Below are 22,654 nucleotides of genomic sequence, written 5' to 3' on the forward strand. Positions count from 1 at the left end.
CTCTGATGCCAAAGACAATTCACTGCTATAGCAGCACATACCTTTCACCATCAGTTGAACGTGCAGAATCCTCCTTATATAATTTAATGAGCCCCTCTGCCTCTGGGTCCCATGGACTTTTCCTCAGCCAGTTGCTGATTAAAGCTATTCTGGTTGAATGAGAAAAAAACAACTAATTATAATAATGTAATAATTTTGGCTTTTAGGTTTTACAGAAACTATTTGGAATACTTTCCTGGTTGTTAATGATCCTTAATAGAACAGATGGAATTCTCCAGTCTGAGCAGAAGCTGGAAAAGAGTCTCTGTGGTGTATGATGTGTCATTTCGTTCACACACGGCAGAGTAAGCCAGAATAAATCTAAAAAAGGAGGATGCTGAGGGGCTTTGATTGTGTTGCTGAGCTGTTCCTTATATAACATGTGTTGTGCTGCTAATTTGCTGACTTGGAAACACCAGCAAAGAATTGTATTGGGAGTTTTAAATTTTAAGCATTACAATATTAAAGAGGTGGCATGCTGAGACACAAAACTTAAAAAAAAAATGTAGAAAATCTCCATCTAAATTGCAGCTTTAATGCACTCTAAGGACTAATACACACAATCACTCCAAAGGCCAGCTGCCTGATTAAAATTGCTGGTCCAGACCTTCATAAATAGCTGAAATTGCTTTATATTACAATAATAAAATCATAAAACTCATTTTGGCAAATTCAGACACTTCTGAAAATTATGACCTCTAAACCTTTGTAGGTCATAATCCACCACTGAATATAAACCAAGATTCTCAATGTGCATCTGTCTTGTTAGGTACCTAGATGCTTAAATGTCATTCATATTATAACTGCTATGAAGTGATTCCTTTTTAAAGACCTAAGCACCTAAATTCCCTGGGCAGCTGCTTTTCATTGTCAAGTCCCACAGGTACACGAACTTTCTTGTGGGGCACCAACAAAACCTTCTTGGAGATCTAGCCTTCAGATCGTGAAAAGAGATCCTCAAAATAGGTGTTTCTACTCCATCTGGACAGACCTTATAGGCAAGCTTTCCACACACACAAATGTGCATTTGATAACGGGATCTTTCATGTAATATTGGAGAAGCTGATGGTCAACTCTTTGTTATATAAACTAGACTTAGGGCTCCCATATTCTGACAGACTATTCTCCTGGCCGTAATGATAATGGCTATTGCTGCGTCTTAATCAATACTTCCCTTTCAGCCACTTCCCAAACATATCAGCAATTACAGATGTATTGAACCAAATAGATAGCCCAAGACTCTTACTACCTGTTCCAGTGTTTGACCACCCCCAGAGTAAAAAAATGTTTTCTTTTGTTCAGATGGAACAACATGTGTTTTCACAAATGTGTTTTCATTTGTGCTCGTTGCTTTTTGTCCTGCCACTGGGCACCACTGAGAAGAGTTTGGTTTCCTTTTCTTCATTCCCTCCTATCAGGTATTTATACATATTGATAAGATCCCCCTGACCATTCTTGTCATGAGGCTGAACAGTCCCAGCTCCCTCAGCCTTTCCTCATAAGAGAGATGCTGCAGTCCCTTCATCAGCCTTGTGGCCTTGTGCTAGACTTGCTCTAGCAAGTGCATGTACTTCTTGTGCTGGGGACACAGCACTCCAGAGACAACCTCACCAGTGCTGAGTAAAGGGAAAGGATCACCTCCCTTGACTTGCTGGCAACATTCTGCCTAATGCAGCCCAGAAGACTGTTGGCCTTTTTTTGCCACAAGGCTGCATTGCTGCCTTATGGCCAGTTGTCCACCAGGATCCCAAGGTCTTCTGCAGAGCTGCTTTTCAAATGATCAACCCCCTGCGTGTACAGGTGCATGGGCTTATTCCTCTGCAGGTGCAGGACTTTTCATTTGCCCTTCTTGAACTTCATGAGATTCCTCTCTTCCCAGTTCTCCAGCCTGTCCAGGTCCCTTTGAAAGGCAGCACAACCATCTGGTGCTCCTCCTAGTTTTGTATCATCTGCAAACTTCCTCAGGGTGTATTCTGTCCCATAAGACAGGTCATTAATGAAGATAGTAAACAGTACTGGATCCAGTATCGACCGCTTGGGTACACCACTAGTGACTTGCCTCCAACTGTACTTCATACCACTGATCACAAGCCTCTGGACCTGGTTGTTCAGCCAGTTTTCAATCCACCTCACTGTCCACTTATGTAACCCATTATTTCTCAGTTTGTCTATCACGATTTTTAAGGGAGTGTCAAGGTTTAACCCCAGCTGGCAAGTAAGCCCCACACAGCTGCTCACTCACTTCCCTCTGGTGGGATGGGGAAGAGAATCAGAAGGGTAAAAGTGAAAAAACTCATGGGTTAAGGTAAAGACAGTTTAATAGGTAAAGCAAAAGCCACGCGCACAAGCAAAGCAAAACCAGGAATTCATTCACCGCTTCCCACGGACAGGCAGGTGTTCAGCCATCTCCAGGAAAGCAGAGCTCCATCACACATAATGGTGACTTGGGAAGAAAAATTGCCATCACTCCGAATGTCCCCCCCCTCCTTCTTCTTCCCCCAGCTTTATATGCTGAGCATGATGTCATATGGTGTGGAATACCCCTTGGGTCAGTCGGGGTCAGCTGTCCCGGCTGTGTCCCCTCCCAACTCCTTGTGCCCCCCCAGCCTCCTCGCTGGTGGGGTGGGGTGAGAAGCAGAAAAGGCCTTGGCTCTGTGTGAGCACTGCTCAGCAATAGCTAAAACATCCCTGATTTATCAACACTGTTTCCAGCACAAATCCAAAACATAGCCCCATACTAGCTACTATGAATTAACTACCCCAGCCAAAACCAGCACAGGGACACAGTGCCAAATGACTGGAGGCAGTGTCAGAGGCTTTACCAAACTCAAGGTAAACAACATGCACTGCTCTCCCCTCATCCACCAATCTATTCACCTCACCATAGAAGGCTATCAGATTGGTCAAGCATGAGTTCCCCTTCATAAATCCACACTTTTGCCATGCTCAACAAAGCAGTGACTTAAGATTTATGAGGTTTAAGTCATGCAGAGAGGAAATTAGAACGGCAAAAGCTCAGCTAGAACTCAATCTGGCCACTATTGTAAGAGACAACAAAAAATGCTTTTACAAATATGTTAACAATAAAAAGAGAGCAAAGGAGAATATTCATCCTTTATTGGATACAGAGGGGAACATTGCCACCAGAGATGAGGAAAAGGCTGAGGTACTTAATGCCTTCTTTGCCTCAGTCTTTAATAGTGAGACCAGTTATCCTCAGGGTACTCTGCCCCCTGAGCTGGAAAGCAAGGACAGAGAGCAGAATATACCCCCCGTCCTGGTTTCAGCTGGGATAGAGTTAATTGTCTTCCTAGCAGCTGGTACAGTGCTATGTTTTGAGTTCAGTATGTGAAGAATGTTGATAACACGCTGATGTTTTCAGTTGTTGCTAAGTAGTGTTTAGTCTAAAGTCAAGGATTTTTCAGCTTCTCATGCCCAGCCAGTGAGAAAGCTGGAGGGGCACAAGAAGTTGGCACAGGACACAGCCAGGGCAGCTGACCCCAACTGGCCAACAGGGTATTCCATACCATGTGACGTCCCATCTAGTATAGGAACTGGGGGGAGTGGGGGCGGGGGATCGCCGCTCGGGGACTAACTGGGTGTCGATCGGCGGGTGGTGAGCAATTGCACTGTGCATCATTTGTACATTCCAATCCTTTTATTATTGCTGTTGTCATTTTATTAGTGTTATCATTATCATTATTAGTTTCTTCTTTTCTGTTCTATTAAACCGTTCTTATCTCAACCCACGAGTTTTACTTCTTTTCCCGATTTTCTCCCCCATCCCATTGGGTGGGGAGGGAGTGAGTGAGCGGCTGCGTGGTGCTTAGTTGCTGGCTGGGGTTAAACCACGACACCCCCATAATCCAGGAGGAAATAGTTAGTGACCTACTATGCCGTCTGGACACTCACAAGTCTATGGGAACAGATGGGATCCTTCCAAGAGTACTGAGGGAGCTGATGGAGGAGCTTGCCAAGCCACTCTCCATCATTTATCAGCAATCCTGGTCAACAGGGGAGGTCCCAGATGACTGGAGGCTTGCCAATGTGACACCCATTTACAAGAAGGGTCAGAGGGAGGATCGGGGAACTACCGGCCTGTCAGCCTGAGCTCGGTACTGGGGAAAATTATGGAGCAGTTCATATTGAGTGCACTCACATGGCATGTGCAGGACAAACAGGGGATCGGGTCCAGCCAGCATGGGTTCATGAAAGGCAGGTCCTGCTTGACCAACCTGACCTCCTTCTATGACCAGGTGACCCGCCTAGTGGATGAGGGAAAGGCTGTGGATGTTGTCTACCTGGACTTCAGTAAAGCCTTTGACACTGTCTTTCATGGCATACTCCTTGAGAAGCTGGCGTCTCATGGCTTTGAAAAGTGTACTCTTCGCTGGGTAAAAACTGACTGGATGGATGAGCCCAGAGGGTTGTGGTGAATGGAGTTAAATCCAGTTGGTGGGAGGTCACAAGTGGTGTTCCCCAGGGCTCAGTACTGGGGCCAGTTTTGTTTAGTATCTTTATTAATGATCTGGACGAGGGGATCGAGTGTGCCCTCAGCAAGTTTGTGGATGACACCACGTTGGGAGGGAGGGTTGATCTGCTGGAGGGTAGGAAGGCTCTACAGAGAGATCTGGACAGGCTGCATCGATGGGCCAAGGCCAGTTGTATGAGGTTCAACAAGGCCAAGTGCCGGGTCCTGCACTTGGGTCACAACAACCCCATGCAGCGCTACAGGCTTGGGGAAGAGTGGCTGGAAAGCTGCCCGGCAGAGAAAGACCTGGGGGTGCTGGTTGACAGCCGGCTGAATATGAGCCAGCAGTGTGCCCAGGTGGCCAAGGCGGCCAATGGCATCCTGGCTTGTATCAGAAACAGTGTGGCCAGCAGGAGCAGGGAGGTGATTGTTCCCCTGTACTGGGCACTGGTGAGGCCGCACCTCGAGTCCTGTGTTCAGTTTTGGGCCCCTCACTACAGGAAAGACATTGAGGTGCTGGAGCGTGTCCAGAGAAGGGCAACGAAGCTGGTGAAGGGCCTGGAGCACAAGTCTTATGAGGAGCGGCTGAGGGAACTGGGGCTGTTTAGCCTGGAGAAGAGGAGGCTGAGGGGAGACCTTATCGCTCTCTACAACTACCTGAAAGGAGGTTGTAGTGAGGTGGGCGCTGGTCTGTTCTGTCAGGTGGCTGGACATAGGACGAGAGGAAGTGGCCTCAAGTTGCACCAGGGGAGGTTTAGATTGGATGGTAGGAAAAATTTCTTTATTGAAAGGGTTGTCAGGCATTGGATCAGGCTGCCCAGGGAAGTGGTTGAGTCACTGTCCCTGGAGGTATTCAAAAAGCGCAGAGACAAGGCACTTCAGGACATGGTTTAGTGGGCATGGTTGACGGACTCGATGATCTTAAAGGTCTTTTCCAACCAAAATGATTCTATGATTCTATGATTTTAAAAGTATGTCTTTTCACAAGGAAATTACTTAAGTATCTCTGATACTGAATGTTTGCAATGGTTTCCATCAGTGATGAAATGGAGACTATAGAGATCCACATAGCATCTTCTCTTGTCCCATGTCTGAGGCAGGATCCTGCATCACATGAACATTTAGTCATAAGTTTTAAGGGCCACTGAATGTTTTCCTTATAGTATTCAGTCATACTTATTTACAGAGTCCAAGTTTGTTTAGTTAGAAATTAATGAAAGGAATGCTTTTTTACTATGAACAAAAGTTTAGACATTTCACTGAACCTGAACTAGTGTGTCTTGTTCTTGGATAAAGTACTTTTTCTCACCAACCAACCATTCAAAATTTCCAGATATTGCATTAAAATATATTCAAGGCTGAAAACCTGCTTTATTTTCAGATATGCGGCTAGTAACAGCTGATATCTTTAGCTGGAGTAATCAAGGTTTATAATGGAAATGTTAATGAGCCCTGACCTATAACAGAGCAAACTGAAGAGTCAGCTATTATAGAAAGTAATGTTAAAATACCATACCTGAGTAAGCTTTATGTTTGTTGAATACCTCTCTGATAAGAGCCTTAAGTCATAAACACTTGCAGAAGAAAGGATTTTGAATATATTTGCTGTATGCAAAAAGTTTTTTTTTAAAAAGTTTGTTTTTTGTGGGATTGCTCTGAAGTAATATCATGAACTTTAGAGGGCACTGTAAATCTGGCTCCAAGGTTAGAGATTCTCGTCAGTGGGAATCTGTGTAGCTTCCCATAGGAAGGAAGAGATTGAAAAATAGTAGACTTTCATAATGTTGTTTAACCATTAAATCATCTGAAAGAACCATGTGCTCACATGGCTCTCCTTCCTGCTCAGACTTTTCCCATGGATATTTGGAGCCTCTGCAGGATCAGCTGGGGCAGAAAACAATTATTTATACCCATTCTCCGCTTCTGTGCCATTCAGAGACAGTCTGTGTGTGATCTCTCTAAATTCATGTCACAAGGGACTCACCAAGTCCTGGCCACTTGGCTAGGTCTAGGAAACCTTCTCCAGAAAGTTCTTCCCTAGATTAAAAGTAATGATTACAATAATTATTAAAACGAATAGTTCCAAGTAATGTCGAAGGAAACTCAAAGCCATCATGAGGTAACAAGTTTTCACATAATATTCTGTGAATCCAGGAACTTAACTTCTCTGCAGACAAAGTGTTTATCAACTATTTCTTCAATACAAGGTACCTAACCAAGGAAGTCTCTCTTTTCAACCAACTATAGAATAAAGTTGATATTATACAAAATATGATGAAAAAAAATGAATTGCATAAATTTGTTATATTTGTCCCAAGCAAGAAAATGTTGGAATGGGAAGAATCTATTGTCAAGGGTGAAGTAAGAAGACAAACCTGGTAAATTGATTTGCAGGAAGCATCGTCTGGTTTTACGCTCTCTAAGATCAATGTAATGCGAAGTACATAATGAATAATCTATTAAACTATCAACAAAAGATGTAGTCTGCCAAACCAGTTATTAAGCTCTGGAAAATAATGTAGAGGGTCTCTGAGAAGTTCAAATAAAGGCTGCATATTTTGTTCTTTTTATCTTCCTTTGAACTATACAGAATATAGGAATTCCTCTACAGATGTGGGTGCCTGCTGTCCATCCTGTAGCTGGCCCTGCTGTGAGATCACTAGATATTTATAAGGGAATTGAAAATGCATCTGCTTTTTGAAATGTAGTAATTGCATTTACAGTGCTCTCTTTTCTCACAGAACCCAGACATATAGCCCAGCATCCTTACTTGTAAAAAAAAAAAAAAGTATGGTAAGATCATTATTAGGATTTTGAGCATAACAAATATGTCAGAATCCACACATGGTGCACACAGTTTCACTTCTGGGCAGCTCCTCATATAATCTTGTCCCAGCTTATCTTCTGTATAATTCTTCACTTAATATTTCTGTAACAGGTCTCTTATTTTTCTTTCCAAACTAAATAGTATTGGGTTTTGATATTTTTCAGTATTGCCCCTCTGTCTGGCTCTTACCATAGCAAATAATTTGTCTCTTACCATTACCAGTTAAGAATCACTAAGCAGAAAGAGGGGTTACTAACAATCATCTTGGACCCACAAGCCCTGCTGTAAATACACACAGAAAATGCTCTTTGTGGTGAGAAAGCAACAAATAGAAGTTTTCACGTTACTGCTGCAATTGCCTTTCTCCAAGGGGAAAGATACAGTGTCCATGCCTCATTGAACATGGATTCAATGTATTTCTATTACAGGGAACAAGAACTTCATTATTCCTACTGCTATAAATTGACGAGACAAAAACCCTGAGTTTTTGAAATGATGCTTTCTAAAATGAACCCTTAGGTCATTACAAAATAAGTATCTCTGTTACTATTTCTGCCAATCAGTGTCAGCAGACTGATAAATGTAATTGCCTTGGGTTTTTTTGTGTTGACATTTAGTATTTCCCACCTGATAAAACAGACTCCTTTCCTCTAGAGATTGATGATGCTCCTGGAGTTTACATCAATGTAACATTAAGGCAAATGATAAATATTTCTGTTTTTCTTTATAAGAAATGTGCTACGTATTTGATAGCATAATTAGATAATTCTCTTGAATAAATTCCTTCAGACAAGAACTTTGAAACTCTGTATATATGAAATATTTTTTGCCTTGAAAACCACATCAAGTCAGCATTTCAGTCTCTCTTAACAGAACACCATTTTTTTCTTACTGTCCTGTGATGGGTCTGATTTTACAACAGAGTTGTTCAAATCTGCCTGTATAACCCTCATTGAAAGTCATTGATATGATACTTCTTTTTAACAAGACACTATATAAAAGCGTAATGATTACTTTGCTCGCTACAGCCTCATTTCCTCTCCTCTAAACTGGGAAATCACATGCACCAAAAGATGTAGGTAAAAAAAGACATTCACAGTCTTATATTTTTTTTCCAATTCATCAGTCTATATTAATGGACCAACATTTAGTGATCTATTTATAATGGAAATATTTCATGCCTAGAAAAGGTTCCTTAAAAATTATTTCACACATATGATAAGGCAGCACAGAAGAGGAATTGTTCTGGGATTCAGGTTGTTGGTCCAGTGCTTTTTTGCTATGTGACTTTGTACAAGCTCCTCATCTCTCTGACCCTCTGTTTCTCTGTGTTGTTCAGATCATAATCTCTGCCTGACAAGGGCTGTTTCTTGCTCTGTGTGCATGTGTGTGAATTGAATGCCCAATACAATGGAGCATTGAGATGCTTTTGCATATCTACTCTACTGTAATACAATAATTAATTATAATTAAGCAGGAGTTAATGGTCTGTGACATTTTTACAGCTCTCCCCTTGTAGGAAATGTCTTGGTAATAAATTTTTTTTTTTTTTAAAGCAAATAATTTACTGTGACGGGGGTATTTTTTTGAGTCTTTAAAGTATAAAAGTCAGTAATACTGGTTCCAGTAAAAAACATGAATTACATTTTTTTATATATGAAACTTGCTTATGGATGTTGAGATTTTAATATATAATTCACTTTCAGTAGCTTTTATTTAACCTCTGTTAAAGACCTAAAGAAAAGAAAGTTTCAGCCATTTTTCTGGAGGCATATAGATAATGATTCGCTTTTCTTAAATTGCATTGTTCATCTAATCTCTGATTTCAGGGTTCTGAGGCTATAAATATTGTTCATTTTGCAGTTTCTTCATGCATGTTGGTGATAATGAAACAAAACTTCTTTTGTCTGGATTGGGGAATACAACATTTTCATTCTATCCAACAAGTCTAAGAAACTCCAACTTCGTAACAAAAACCTGACAGTATGTAAGCTAGAGATCACTTTCCCACATCAGAAAATGAGACCAGTGTTTACACATCATGTTCCAAGTGATTCAGGAATGGACACCCATCCTGTTTTCTGTCATTTCCAGGATAGCTATTTGCAGTGTCTGAATCCCATTGCAGTAATCGCAAACATTTTCACCTGTAGCTGCTCAACGAAATTTCTGACAGATACCTACTCCTGCTCAGGACTGTCTAGCAAACTCCAGGAAACCAATAATAAAGCCTTTCCTCATGCACGAGGCTTGAACTGGCTATGGAAGGACTCTTATATGGTTTTTCTGCTTCTTTTCTGTGTTCAGCATCCCCCAGCAGTGATGAACCTGGTGAAGGGAGATAAGCAGGACTAATCAGTGACAAGGGAGGACACCAGGTGCCTGGGAGCAGAAGCAACTGTGGGAGAGGGGGATGCTACTGGGAGGAGTACAGAGGCAGGGTCCTGGGGCTTTTAGAGGAAAGGAGGGTCAATACTCCAGTGACATGCCGGGGATGCTCTCCCCAGCCTACCGGCAGCATGGGGCCACCCTGTTGTCATGCATAGATCTGGTCTCAAGTTCATGCAGTAGAAACCTCATGCTAGGTGTCTGGGTCAAGTTTTTATTCTGCCAGTTATCATGGCGCTACTGATGTCAGTGGAACGATGGCAGTTTGTGTAACCTGTGCCCTATCTTTCTTTTGAACATCTCATGTTTCAAAAGCCTTCATCCTGAACAGTGCTGAGTGCCTCCCCTCCCACAGATGCCATTAGTGATCAAGTGCTTAGAAGATCCAGCCCTTAAATCTGCCCTGTGTTACCCTTCCACCTCTATCATCTCATACAAGGGCAGTCCAAGGATCAGGAGCAAGATGGGTACACTGAATAAGCACAGCATTTAATACTCTTCTTCTACATTAGCTCTCGTAGAATTTTCCTTTTACCATCTCCAAAAATGGAGAGTGTTAAAACATTTTAGGGAGCTTTTAAACATTCATTCTTACAGCAATGCTAGTCAGAAAATATTGAACTTTTGCACTATGTTGAATTCCATTTAAAGCTTGTCAAGAATTTTTTGACTAGCCAATTTCTGTGATTAAATGCCAGGCTGACAAAATGAAAACTTTTTTTTCCCAAATGTGACAGTTTCACCAGCAATCAAGTAAGGAAAGATTTCTCAGGTTCAGGATAGATTTTTCTGGCCCAAATGGCAAAGGATAGCACTCCAGTAATTACTAGCTTAATGGGTAGCTCCCCACCCAGCAAATGGGAGAGGCACGCTGAAGATGCACATAGGATCAAGTCAATAACATTTAAGCAGTGTATTATTTGTACAAGAAGTGCTCTCTCTCTCTCTCATTTTGGAAGTGTTCTATTGTATAAACATAAGAGTTAGATATTCAGAAGCTCACTCTGCCTCTGATAAAAGTGATGGTACCTAAGGCTACACGCCCACCTCCTTTTAATTTTTAAAGGAGAACAGAGAAACTGCAGTGTCAGCACCTGACGATGAGTGCATCCCATCATGCTGCTAGAGCGTGACAGAGAAAGGATTTGGTCTGGGGTCTCCCACATCCCAGAGGAATAACAAAAGCACCGCCACTATGAAGTGAATTCTTTCAATTGTCCCTGGGATGGAAAACTGCCCAGATTCATGGGATATTATATGTTACGAGGCCCATAAAAGTGTATTTCAATATACTTACTAACACTTGAAAGGCTGCCCAAGCCTAACTGGACTGATTTATTTGCTGTAACAACAGATATGGTGTAGGTAAACTTATATTCTGATATTGAATGAAAATAGAAACATGGGCACAGCAAGAAATTAAACTCCCAGCTCCCTCAGAGTGAAAGATTGTTTGCAGCAGCCATTTATATGTTGTTTATAAGCCTTAAAATGTTTACTATTTCACATTTTGTGTTGACAAACTAGTCTGTCAGACATGATCAGTGAGGTGACAAAAACTAATCTTCTTTTCTTCCATTGGATACCCTCCCTCAAGCCAGAGTAGCTGAGAGAAGAGTTTTCTAATGAGAATTGGGTAGCATTTTCCTTGACAGTTATTTTACTCTTCCTTTCCACAAAGTGACTTATGATCCCCCGGCCCCCCGATTTTCCTTTTTTATTCATACTTTTAACAACTGAGTTGTTCTTTGAACTGAGTCAATTAGCATATAAAGGATAACTTTTTCATTCAAGGGAATTTTTAAAATTAGTGATGCTGTGCCCTCTGGAAACAAGCCTGCTTTTCAGTTTCTTTGCCTCAGAGCTCCAGCAGAGTGTACGTTGCTTTGCTGACGCTTCTGTATCAAGGTGAGCTGTTTGTTCTGCACCTTCTTGGACAGATGTAATAGCTTGGGTTCAGAGGATATTTCTTTTGTCCTATTAATTTTAATGAGCACTTCATTAAAAAAGAGATCGAATGCCTTCTTTAGGGTCACCTGATGTTTTATTGTAGTAGCATGTGATTTTCTACTGCCATCTGAAACAATAGGCAACAGAAAAGCCAGAAATAAATAACACTCACCCACTTTTTAGCTCTTTTCCCTAGTTACTCTGGTTCCTACTTCAGCTCTCTGAGTTTCATAATGTTTTAATTTGAAAGTTAGGGGAGTTTTTTAGGTCAAATATTGGAATAAACAAATTAAAACATTTAGTCACTTTTAAAATGTATTAATTCAGGAGATCCTAAATAGTTTGCAGTGTAACAAAAAAGTTGTTTGGTGTTTTTTAAAAAAGCCTGCATTTTTCATTTCTATCCATGAAATAACACTTAGCCTGCAAGGACTGATAAAGCTGGGATTTAAGGTAGCCACTGATACATTTTATGTAGATAATCCTGATAGTATGAATTCCTAGAATTATCAAAATTTGTGAAGGAGAATTGGAAAAAATACCCTCAATGCACAAATTTCTTATTAAGACATCATCTGTGGTCTTTGTAAAAGTCTGAAAGTAAGCCAGAAACTATGATTTTGGAAAGAGGTACGCACAGAGAGATCAAATCTTATGCTCATTAAAGTTGAAAGGAAAGTAGTAATTATTGGACACAACGGAAGGGTACTCCTTGAGAAGCCCACAGGAAGGACAAAAGTTCTACTTGCTAAACCAGCAGTTTGTAACACATCAACAAAGAATGAAGACCGAGGATGTTAATAGTGCTCGGTGTTACTGAAGCTGCATTAATGTATGATAAAGGCACCAGTATGACAGTCTTGGAGGCAGCAAGAATTCTACCTTGGAGAAAGTGAGGATAAGGTGTAAGAAAGATGAGGAAAAGCTCCCCAAAATTTAGCTGCCCTAGAGTCAAGGAGGTTAAAGTGATATGGGGTCAGAGTGCTATTGAACAGACAGCACTCCATCTTAGTTTGAGTTTGGGGAAACCTGGAACAGCTAGAGAGAAATCCAAGGGCTAAGGATAACAAAAAAAATCACATTTCTTGGGTTTATTTTTCCTTTTTCTAATTTTCCAAATTTTATAATCTTATAAAACGTTCAGAAACTTAACCTCTTCCTTCTCAATCAAAACATATTTTCATTTTAAGCTTAACTAGCTTTTAAAATGAACCTGATAAATCTAGGATTCTCTTCCATGTGAAGAAAGCAAATATAAATTAAGTAAGTGACTTGTGAAGACAAACACTTTTTAAGATTTCAAGTGAAAATTTACTGCATCTCTGTGGGCTGGTTGTACAACTCTCCATATTCATGTGAATGAAATGGACCCTCAGAGAATGCACTAGGAAATATTAAAAATTCTTTAGTTGTTTAGTCATTTTAATATCTAAAATTTACAGCATAATTGTCTTCTGTATTTTGTGACTGTGGAATTTAAGATTTAATTATGTTCAAACTAAGATTTCATTATAACAAAATGATATTGAACATGATGTGGAAGAGGAGACTATTTAATAGGTCCCCAAAAAATGAACTTGATCAAACCAGATCATTAGCTTGAAAGCTATAAATGGAAAATAACAGTTAAAAATTAAAATAGCAATGTACAACAATGTATGCAATAAGAAATAAGTTTCTAATTTGTGCATAAATTGGGCTTAGTCTAATGAATTCCATATTAAAATTCATACTGCCTGTTACTAAATTCTTGTTCTTTCCCTCAAAATCTTTTATGTATACTGTTACATATAAGTGTTCGACCAGTAGAATCTAGCCTTTCTTCCTATTACTGAAATTCAGCCTGAGCCTTGAGTATTTAATGCCTTGCCTACTCATTCTCTTGACTCCTCCACACTGTTCTTGCATAAAAGTTCCTTCCTAAATGTTCCTTCAAAGATCACCACGGTCTCTCATATTTTGGTTAATTATAGTGTCTTTAAATAATTTAGCAATTTTCCCTACTCTCTTAAACTCAGCTTTCTTCTTCCTACTGTATATTATTACTGGTAGTAGTAGTCCACCTATAATTCTTTGCTAAGTAGATGGGCTATTTTGAATAGAAACTATTTATGGAACATTGCATAAGACAGTTTTACAGAATATTTATCTGTACCTTATCTATAGCAATAGCTGCCTTGAAATGTCATTTATAGTATCTATGCACATTTTCCTTCACACTCATCTGTAAAACTCATTTAAGAAACAAATATGTGATCTTTAAAATAAAACACTGGAATAGTTCCATCTTCTCTGAAATATCAGTTCCCTTAAGAGATTTATTTTAGGTAATCTAGTTTGGAAGATTTTACTTCTCATACTGTAAGATGATTCCACTTTTTGTTCAAACACTGAAGAGAAACTATTTTTCTGATATATCTTGGAGCTTTTTATCATGTTTTATGGAAATAGTAAAAGCAGGGTCACTGAGCTATATTGAGTTTATATTTATCACATCTGTTGCAAAGGTAGATTCATTACACTCAGTGAATGTGCTATGAAAAAGCTATTGTAACTTGGTTTTGTTCTAATTGCCTGTTACGATAACAAGTACCTGATAAGCTCTACAAAAACAGCATTTTGAATTATAAATTCAGTATACTATTTCTATTTTTCTGATAGATCTAGCATCATTTTTGATGGCCATGATTTAAGTGAAGAGCTCAAATTGGCGTTTTATGTATTTATTTTTCTCTCATCGTGTTAGGCTACTCTATGACATGATTAATATGCTTCTCTTGCAGTGGAGAATGAAGATGACTTTTCTTGAAACTAGACATGTGATTGCACTATAAATGGCTCTTAGGAACATCAGACACTTCAGTTTCCGTAACAACTGTTGTCAACATTATCTCTTTAAAACATGTGGAAGAAGAAGAGTCTTTGTGGTAGTTGCAACATTGAAAGCTGTAATTCTATAAAACTTGTCACATTCTTTTAGTTTCCCAAACTGTTTTCAAAGAACTGTATATAATTTTTCAATTCAGCTAAAGCTATTTCCATGGGAAAAGTTCTAAACAAAGGAACCTGCTGATAAGGGACTCATTAATGTACAGTTCATATATTAACCTCCTGTCTTGTATTAAGAGACCATGGAAATTATCAATTGTGTGGATAACAATTTCTGTGAAAACTGAAGGCCTTTGCAAGATCTGGCCTAGAAAATAAAATATCTCTGGCTTTTTAGGGTATTCTTTACATGATATTGTTGCAAAGGTATACCTGTAGCACTATTTTTCTTGATTATGGCTCTTCGAGACTGTTTTGCAAGTTGGTCTAATCATTCTATTTGCATTGCAAGTATTTTAAGAGAACAAAGAAGTAACTTACTGCCTCTATTTTATCAAAATTATCAAATTTATTGGCAAACTCAGTGACTAAAAGATGGAATTTTCAGCTCATATTTTGAATTCTTCAAGAAGTTGAAGTTCACTTTATCATACAATATTCTATGTTGTTACTATGAAGTTCATGGTCTTAATAACTGATCAGAGAGGTTGTAGATGCCCCATCCCTGGGAAACATTCAAGGTCAGTTTGGACGGGGCTCTGAGCAACCTGATCTAGTTGAAGATGTCCCTGCTCATTGCAGGGGAGTTCAACTAGATGACCTTTAAAGGTCCCTGGCACCCCAAAACATTCTATGATTCTATGATGATTCTATGATAAATGAGTAAGCCACCATAAATGTTAATACACACAGTTTGCATGAAAATTATTCAATAACAGTAAGTGTAAAAAAGACAGTATCTTCTCATGAGGATGATAAGTCTTATTCAGTGGAAGTGAACACTATTAGTCTCAGCAGAACCCAAATTCAATGTAGATGAGAACACCAAGTGTGTTACAATACGTAAAATGAGAATAATTAGGCAGTAGCTGTGGTGGGTTGACCCTGGCTGGACGCCAGGTGCCCACCAAAGCCGTTCTATCACTCCCCCTCCTCAGCTGGACAGGGGAGAGAAAATACAACAAAGAGCTTGTGGGTCGAGATAAGGACAGGAGAGATCACTCACCAATTACCGTCACGGGCAAAACAGACTCAGTTTGGGGAAAATTAACTCAATTTATTACAAATCAACCAGAGTAGGGTAATGAGAAATAAAACCAAATCTCAGAACACCTTCCCTCCACCCCTCCCTTCTTCCCGGGCACAGCTTCACTCCCGGATTCTCTACCAACCCCCCCCAGCAGCACAGGGGGACAGGGAATGGGGTTTACGGTCAGTTCCTCACACGTTATTTTCTGCCACTTCATCCTCCTCAGGGGGAGGACTCATCACACTCTTCCCCTGCTCCAACGTGGGTCCTTCCCACGGGCTGCAGTTCTTCACGAACTGCTCCAGCATGGGTCCTTTCCACGGCATGCAGTCCTTCAGGAGCACACTGCTCCAGCGTGGGTCCCCTGTGGGGTCACAACTCCTGCCAGAAAACCTGCTCCGTGGGCTCCTCTCTCCACAGATCCGCAGGTCCTGCCAGGAGCCTGCTCCAGCGCGGGGTTCCCACGGGGTCACAGCCTCCTTCGGGAACCCACCTGCTCCGGCGTGGGGTCCTCCCCGGGCTGCAGGTGGAGATCTGCTCCACCGTGGACCTCCCTGGGCTGCAGGGGGACAGCCTGCCTCACCATGGTCTTCCCCACGGGCTGCAGGGGAATCTCTGCTCCGGTGCCTGGAGCACCTCCTCCCCCTCCTTCTTCACTGACCTGGGGGTCTGCAGGGCTGTTTCTCTCACATACTCTCACTCCTCTCTCCGGCTGCCATTTCCGTCTGTCCCAACTTTTTTCCCTTCTTAAAAATGTTATCCCAGAGGCGTTACCACTATCGCTGATTGGCTTGGCCTTGGCCGGCAGCGGGTCCGTCTTAGAGTTGGCTGGTATGGGCTCTCTCGAACACAGGGGAAGCTTCCAGCAGCTTCTTACAGAAGCCACCCCTGTAACCCCCCCCGCTACCAAAACCTTGCCACACAAAGCCAATACAGTAGCATAAGTGAAATACTTGCTAAAATACTTGCATAAGTAAAACACATGCTACTAGAACATTTTCAGATAATAGATAATATGGTTTAGCATTTGGCCCATAAAGGTTTACGCCTTGCTAACTGATCTTCCTATAGACGATGCTGTTAATACTAATGAATATTTTATCAGTACAAATTCTGTATCTGGTTGGATACCTATTTCCTTCTAATGAGATATTTATGTGAAGATTTTCACGTGCAGATTTTCATGTTATTTTTAACATTTCCTTTGAATTCAAACATGTTGGGGGAAAAAATGTGATACTAGCATTTGTTTGGAAAGCTTGTTGCAAGAATAGCATAAAGTTTATGCATACACAATCATATAAAATGAAGCAGATTTTCCAGGAGGATTTTGTTGACACTTTTTGTTGTGTTTCAGTACAAACTTCTTAGAAGGCAAGGGAAGGCAAGGGAAAGGAAGACGAAGGAATGGAAAAAAATAGTTATTGGACCAAAAGATGAAAATGTGTATTAACACTTAAAAATGCAGGGTAAAGCTAGAGTATCTAAGAGTAACACAACATACTGAACATGTTAAATTGTCTTCAGAAGGATTTAAACCAGTGGCTGTCAATCTGAAAGTCTGGATTTTGTTTGGAAGCCATTCACTTCATCAAAGGAGCTTGTCTTCTTTAGCAGGAAGACAATCATGGGAGCTCTTTTTCTCCTTCCCATTCCCCTCCTGTGAGGAAAAGAAAAGAGGAGGAACCAAAATTAAATAGGTGGGAGAGGAAAAGAGTTTGAGAGTAGGAAAAGTGGTCGCTGAGTAACCCAAACTAAAAGCCTGAACATAAATTGTTACAGTGTCATACTGTGCTTAGGGTGAGGATTCTGCAAAACATAATGATATCTGTAATCATGAGTGTACAACAGCATAGATATGATTATGATTATTTTGTGGAAATATTTTGGAACTTCATTGTCATATGAGATAATAGAGAGAGAAATGAAGACCCCAAACCTACAGAAGAGAGAAATGCAGAAAGTGCTCTGAAGCTCACTTGATAGATTGTTCTGTAAAGGCACGAGGCTAAGGGGAAGCATCTCCCACTCTTTTTGAAGAAAAATATTTTACTTCTGAGACATAGGTAGCGTACATGAAGTATAGTGGTTCTTGCCTTGGACACACCAGCATATAAAAGCTCAGTCAAGTTAACGTATACTGTGGCTGAAAAGTCTTTTTGACACCTAGGGGATGCCTTTTAACAACTATACACTCACTCTGTTTGATCCTATTGCAGCTTAGAGTAAAACAAATGTGATTTTTTTTTAAAGTACTTTTTAACCTTTATAAATACAAGCGCTTCTATGTTTCAGTAGCAAAATCCAACCTCAGAAAGGTATAACAGAGTAATAGTCTGTATTTCCTCTATCTTGAGAATTGGTTCACAGCATTAAGAGTTTTATATTCTTTTTCATAAAGCAAGCAGTGCTTTTAGTAAAAATAAATAAAATAGATTTTGCTGAACTTGTTAATGAACACAAATGTAAACAGTGAAAAAAAGTGTGTTGGGTTTTTTTTTAACAGTATACTGGGCCTCCAGGCAAACAGCGAAATTGGTAAGAACTTGCCAAAATAAAACAAAGTAAGAAATGACAGAATTAATGTTCACACAGCTAAGTGAAAACATGGGTTCCTTTTTCTTTAGGAAATATGAAATCATCAAACAAAATAGTTTAAAACTATGCTAAAATGTTTTGCCATGAAACTAATAATACATCAGCAATGATTTTCAGACACCTTGTTTTTCCGAGTCTTTTTTTTTTTTTAACTTTTTTAGCTGCAGAAGAATGGCTCACCTATAATACTTTCCTCATTTTGAGCAAAGGAGACAGAACTGACTCCGAAGGAAACAGTTATTTGGGCAGTGACTCCACAAGGTGTACATGATAAAAACTTCACCACTGCAGCTTTTGTTTTAGTTTTGGTGTTGGTTTTTTTTCCTGAAACTGAACCGCAGAGCTTACCAGAACAATAATTTTTCCATTTTTCCCCTCTCTTTATTTTTACTTTAATCTAATTCTTCTGCCCACAGCTTGCTTTGGTTGCTCTCCCTATCCGTTCATCTTGGCACTCCAGGGTAGCAGTACACTCTACCCATATGCCCAGAGACAGGTGCTTTGTGCACTCTGAGGATGCTAAACTTATTAATATTAAGGACAACAGTGCTATGCATCTTCTTGTTGTTGTAAGTTTGGGCTTTTTTGCTGGAGAGATGTCAGATCTGTCTCAGTGATACAGCTTTAAGTGGAGCAGCGAGTATAAAATTGTTATTCTGGGTGAAAATATGGAACATGCAGCATTGCCTGAGACAGCTATTAATGTTCTGTTTACTGGCTCCTGGGAGATGCAGCACCTCCATCCTTTCCAAAGATAGCTTAATGCAGAACATCTGAGAGATTAACTAGGAAAGACCAGGAAAAACCTGCAAATGGACATACAATGAGAAATGTAAGACAGAGCATAAAAATTAAATCAACTGTGAAAGAACAAACTTGAAAGGAAAATAAAAGGAGAATGGAAGGCACTAGAAACATCAAGAAGTCAGATATGTGTTAATACTCATAGGTGTACGATATCCAGCTGAGTGACTGTAATGCAATATACAATTACATCCTTGCTTTCCGTTCAAAGTGTTTCACTGAACAAGCATGTACTCTTGACTGTACACTGTGACTGATATATTCAGTGCTTGTTTCTTCTCTTATCTTCTGCAGTTTCTTTTTCTTTGGACACTTAAAAGCACTGGTTTTAGTATTTTGAGGCAAACAACTAATGCTTCCTTTAGCTGCTATTTTGCTGAGGTACCTCCAGGTGGGATAGACTTTACACCACAAACACCTACAGAGCTCCTGTCCTGAGCAGCAGGGAAGGGGACAGCTTCCCACAAACCGCTTTAGCTATCACAAAACCAAAGGTCAGAAAGCTACAAATCCTTGCTCCAGCATTTTCCAGTGCCTGTGGAAATGCCTACATGATCTGTGTAGTTTTAGTGATGGCAGCATCAGGCTCCTGTGCTTGGTGCAGCTTGTGTTTTTTTTGACATTTTAGTCTGACTTTGTTAGCGTATATCATCGCAAGCTGATGATCGTGAGTATTAAAACTGTGAGCTTTAGAGAGAAATAATTCATTGCAACGACTTGTAAAGAGCTAATGTTTTATATCCATGGCTTTTATTCACAGGGTAGATAATGAAGTAAACATCCTTTCCCTTCCACCAGTGAATAACGTGAGGGAACATTTTTCCTCCAGATGGAACATTGCCAGGATCACCCTGGCAAAGTGCAGTAATCAATAATGAGCTAATCAATACACAATGACTGCACTGAGATTCTTTGGTTTAGATCTCCACATATGTGAATTTCTTCCTTAACTTTTATCTCTCTGTATAGTACCTATATCACATGTACATACACAAGTGTGTATACATCCACACATCCACACATAGACATAAACATAGGTGGTTACTAAATTTAACCTTTGAAACTTTTTTTTATATAATTTCTGTAGCTTTAGCTCAGTGCATATGCTGGTGTCTATACATCTCTGGTTTTTTTAGCCGTGTGCAATCTCCAGTGGCAATTGAAACAAGCTATTTCTTTTTCTACATCTACAAATTCAAGCAAAGCAGAAAATACCCAGAAAGCCAAAACAAAATTTGGTTTGTAGTAAGCTTGATAGTAGTATGTAGCTAGACAGCTAGAAATTAACTATTCTAAAGTATAAATATGCATCTTTGCATTGAGTTGCCCTGAAAATTATCAATATACTAATGCAAACTTATTTTCAGTGAGATATGGGGAATGAATGTTAGAATAACTGCATGTATGAATAAATGTGTTAAATTAAAATACGTTATTTATTATTTTTGGCTTATTGATACATAGCAATTATTTTACAAAGTTACTGTATGCATTCAAATTCATATCAATACAGTGATTAATCTATTAAGCATTTATATTTAAACTGAAAATTATCTTACCTTTCTTCTTTATAAATTGTAACAACAAAAAACCTCAAAAGCAGAACAAAGAAGTAAGAAATAAAAATGAAAGAGCAGATTAATGTAATTCTACATTAGAAAAAAGTGAAATAGAAGATAATTTTCATTACAATTAATAGTGGAACAGGTTAATTCTTTAGACAATTCAAGGCACTTTGGTATCATGGTGATTAGTTAAGGAGTGAGTTATTAAATATCTATAATTGCCTTCAAGTTTCTTTTAGGAAATTCATCAGCAGATGTACTTAACCGTGTAAATAAAACAGGTCTGTCAGCACCAGTTTTGTGTGATAACTTAAAGAAGATTTGACCAAGTTAAGAATCCTTTGACTCATGCTGGATTGCCAGCATACTTTGATTTGTTAGAAGAGCTGAATTTTCGACGGGACATTTGAAGTGTACAGCAGAAGCAAAGAGAAAGCCCAGTGGAAAGTTGTCTCTGGATAGTTAGCAGTGAGGCTGAAGCTGTCTGGTATAAAAGTTTCTGTGTATATTCCATAGTTACTTTAATATTTCGGTTCCTCTTTCTCTCCTTTCTTTTCTCAAATTATAAACTTGAATTAGGACAAAAGTATTAATGAGGGTTAATTAATTAAATAGGGTTATGAAATCACTCAGTTTTACGATATTGAAAAAAGATCATCACCACCACAGTTCCTTTCCCAGAACAGAGGATGTTCTGAGTCTTACAATACTTACTGACTTTCCATGGCAGCACAGTATTTCAGGAACAGCAAAGCCATTATTGTTTCCTGTTTTTACCACTGCTATATTTTATCATACTTAGGAGTTACACACTGCAATTCCATTTCTGTATGTCCTGTATTCAGTAAGCAGGCTTTGAAATTGCAGTTTAACTTTCAGCAGAGAAAGCAGTGTCAAGTGATCTTTCTGTTACATGGGCTTCATAGCTGAAAATAAAAAGGAGGCTTTTAAAGAAATGTTAATCTAACCAAGAAAGGGTGGTGCCTAAAACTAAAGTAACCTCTGTTGTGGTCAAAATGTATGAAGTTATAAACTAAATGTCTTTGTGTTATGTGGTACTGAGCTAATGAATAATTAATGAATCCAGCCCTAGTCCCTTCTCTCACAGTAGATTATACCTATTTGACCATAAAAGCCAGATGCTTTTTTTGCCTGATTTCCCTCCCGTGTTGTGAAGTTTGTGGTTTTGCTAAGTTTCAATAGGAGAGGTGCTGTGCCTTCTGCTTGACCTGACCTGTAAAACCAAACACTTTCCTGGAATATGACGCATGGATTTAAAGATAACTTGGAAGATAACTTTTCCTTCTTGAGTAAATGCTTTAAATAATTCTATAGCAAAAGCTCGAAGTCAGCATTCTCTCTTCTGGTCCTGTTTTTGAGTCAGTGTGTATTGTACAGATCAGAAAGATGGCAGCATCTTTTTATGAATACCCTAAGAATAGCTTCTGGAAGAACTCTTTCTTTCAGGGAATTTTGGTGAAAGGATGTTTTCTTTGTGAATCCCAGGCTTCTTAGGAGGCTACAGAAGTTACTGCAATTTAGTTTTTTATTGGGATTACCCCTTTGCATCAGGTTCTAAAATTATTCGAAGTGCTACTGCTGATACCCTTATGCTTTGCCTGGGTCCTCCCCTAGCTGACTAATTGCACAGCAGTACTCTGACTGGGGTACTCTTCGGCATGACCAGAAGCAGATTTTGAGGTACTTTTTGAAACTGAGAGCGTTGAGAAGGGGGACACTCAGAGACCTCAAGAATCTCTCAGAGTAGGTTAGGTTAAAAGGGAGTTTTGAACTTGGTTCCCTAACCTGTTAGTCAATGAGCTCCTACATGATATTTGGATCCCTACTGTTCAAGAAAAATTCAGTGTAAATTCCCTGGGTGCCTTTTACTGCAGTATTTTGTGTAGTCATAAAGTGTAAGACACAAAATTGTA

This window comes from Harpia harpyja, chromosome 15 (assembly GCF_026419915.1).
Source record: "Harpia harpyja isolate bHarHar1 chromosome 15, bHarHar1 primary haplotype, whole genome shotgun sequence".
NCBI classification, from domain to species: domain Eukaryota; kingdom Metazoa; phylum Chordata; class Aves; order Accipitriformes; family Accipitridae; genus Harpia; species Harpia harpyja.